The sequence below is a fragment of the Bubalus kerabau genome, chromosome 18 (genome assembly GCF_029407905.1).
Source record: "Bubalus kerabau isolate K-KA32 ecotype Philippines breed swamp buffalo chromosome 18, PCC_UOA_SB_1v2, whole genome shotgun sequence".
Classification (NCBI taxonomy): Eukaryota; Metazoa; Chordata; class Mammalia; order Artiodactyla; family Bovidae; genus Bubalus; species Bubalus kerabau.
In genome coordinates this window covers 43586712-43589956 of record NC_073641.1, presented here as the reverse complement: position 1 = coordinate 43589956, position 3245 = coordinate 43586712, and positions in this window count along the sequence as shown.

Below are 3245 nucleotides of genomic sequence, written 5' to 3'. Positions count from 1 at the left end.
ATGGGTTCAGTAGTTGTGGCACACGGGCTTATTGTTCCTTGGCATGTGGGATCTTCCCAGACCAGGGATCAAATCTGTGTCCCCTGCTTTGGAAGATTAGTGTTGGAAGATGAACTGGTTTTCTCCAAGAGACCAAGGTAGGGAAGTGTGTGTTGCCTGAGGCAACTGGCTGCTCAACATCATCAGATTCTCTTGTTAAACATCAGTAGCCTCTGATGATCAGGAAAGGCTGAGAACGCTAAGGCCTCAGGGCCAGGTGGCAGGTTACCATGGGAGCAAGTCCTTGCCTCCTGCCACAGGTAGAGTGGGTAATAGCAAGGAAGTGTGGAAATAGTCCCACTGCCTGCTTGTATTACGTTCGGCAGCATCTGCCCTGCTGTTCTTGTAGGTGCTCCAATGGGCCCCTTGTAGCAGGCTCACTCTGAAGGGCCTGCAGTAGTCCTCTGACTTTAGAATCACCTGACTTTATCATCAGACCCAGTGACAGAATCCTCCATTAACTGGGGGGACCCCACACACATGGAGTCTCACTGATGAAGCAGTACCTCCTACATTCTTCCAGCTCAGCAGGCAAGGACAGAGGTGTCTGTGTGAACCTTTCTAACCAACTTATCTCATTCCACAGATGGAAAACAGTATTTCTAACCTCCATTTCAGAAACTGCAGAACCTTCTGCTGCAAATTTAGGTAGTGATATTTCAGATGTGTGCTGCTGGGTGCGCTCTGATAAGTACCCTTCAAACGTCAGCTCATGGCCTCTGGAGTGTCGATTACTCTTGGCATCACTTGATAGCCTATATCAAAATATTTTAAAATAAATCTCAGATGATAAAAAGAATGGATAGGAACTTTCCAGGCAAGGAACAAACATCAGCAAAACTCCTGAGTGAATTCACAGGTTAGCTTTTCTTAGGTGATGTGAATTAAGCCCATGTAAATAAACCAGGAGGAACTTAAACGTCAAAGATTTTTTTCACATTAAGGTCCATAGGAGTGGCTTGGCGTCTTTTTTCATTTGTACATAATAGTATCTGCCATGTGGGTATGAGGGGGAGGAACAAAAGAGAATACAGAGAAAATCTTGGCATGATCCTGGTACATAGTAAATGCCCAATAAACATTAGCTACAATACTTTTTACTGTTGTTGTCGTCTGTACTAAGACAGTAAGAGTGGTTTTCCCAGTGCCTAAACCAATATCTGATTCATGGTAGGCACTCAACAAGTAATTTTAGGAATGAATGTTTTATACTCATTCATTCAACAACTATTTGTTGGGCACCCGTATGTGCCAGACACAGTGCTAGGCTCCGGGAATAAGATAGTAAACGAGGCCACAGTCTATAAGGGTAATCAGACAAGTGAATGGGCAGTGGAGATGCTATTGAAGCTGCAAAGATGGCCTCTAGTGTATTCCAGGGGAAGGTCAGGGTGGGAACCCAGCAGGTGGTGTCCGGAGAGGTGAATAGGAGTTGGTTAAAGGTGAATCCAGAAGGTGGTTAGAGTGCAAAGGACAATCCCAGCTTAGATATGTTCCGGCACCCAAGGCAAGAAAGAACCTATTTTGCTCTTATAGTTCCAGGCAGGTAATTTAGTTCAGGTACTTAAGCTTAAAGATGACTAGAAATTCAAGTTAAGTTTTAGATTGTCTCATATACAGTCACACAAAAAATCATTCATGGATTCTGACTGTAAAAGATGAAGAATTCTTAAATTCTTAAGAACTTAAGAAGTAGGTGTTGCCACTCAGTCTGCAGAATGGGAGATAGAAGAATCTTTTGGATTTCCTGCTGTATCCCAGAATGTAGGCTTTTATTCTTGGGTTTCCAGTTCTTGCAACCAATCTTACCGAACCTGTTGAAAGTTTCAAGTAATGACCACATGTCCTTTTTGCTTCCACGGTGTTTTTCAATCCATGTTCTGGAGGAAAGTTCACTTGACTGGGCTCTAGGTAGTATGTGACTGTTGCAGGGGTGGGTGGGTGACTAGGGTAATTCTTCCACGGTCTTCTGGCTGTTCTACTGTATCTTTAGGGTGGAGAATAGAATTAGATGAAGGAGCATTTGTAGACTAATAGCTAAGTCACTTGGGAAGCCACCAGTGAGAAGGAGCTGGCCTTTGTCTTAGTTCTCCAGCTCTCCTAGGGCAAAATTTAACATCACTTTCATTGGGCTCAGACCCCAGCATTATATTGAGTCTATTTCAGAATTCCTTTCATTGGGCATGGATATTTGAAGGTTCTAGTTCCAGGTCAATTGTGGTGGTTTAGTTGCTAAGTCGTGTCCAACTCTTGTGACCCCGTGGGCTATAGCCCACCACGCTCCTCTGTCCATGGGGATTCTCCAGGCAAGAATACAGGAGTGGGTTGCCATTTCCTTCTCCAACCAGAACCTCTGCCGTGAAAAGACCACACTCTCAAGTGTTTTCAGTGAAGTATCTTAGAACTCCTATATTCACTTACCCATTTATCCAAAGGTTTACTCAACAAAGATTTACTGAATACCTCCAATAAGCACAGTACGAAAAATAAGGAAAGGGAAGACAATGGAAACCTTTATTTTTGATACATTTTTAATAGCTTGCAGCAGAGTGTCTCAACCTTGGCACTCTTGCTACTGATATTTTGGATGGATAATCCTTTATTGTGGGGGCCTGCCCCATGCTTTTGGGATGTTTAGCAGTATTGTTGGTCTCTATCCACTAGATGCCCATAGTGCCCCCCCCCAACACACAGTTGTGACTATCAAAAATATCTCCATACATTGCCAAAGGTCCCTTGGGGGTCAAAATAGCTGGTGGTTGAAAATCACTATCTTACAATATCAGACATCATCCCATATTGTATCCTTCATATACATTGTCCCATTTAATCTCCCCTTTTCAGCAAGCCCTTAAGGATTATAGTTTGAATATGAGAATAGGAAGTGTTACATGATTACCTAGAGTCCCATGGGTAATAATTATGAGATTTGGACTTTAGTTCTAGATCTTCCCTATTCTTCTATATCCCCAGACTGCCATGCAACACACAGTCCTGACTCCAAGAAACTTAAGATCTATTGGATTTGCTTGAGTATTTCCATAAGATGGTACAAAAAAATTTGAACGAACTTTTTGGCCAAACCAATAGTTGGAGAGATGTGTTATGAGTCAAGTCACGGTTGTGTTCACTGCAGAATAAGTGATGTGAGCACGCAGGAGAGAGGTGCATTAGGAAAGTCAAGGATCGCATCCTGCAGAGATTAG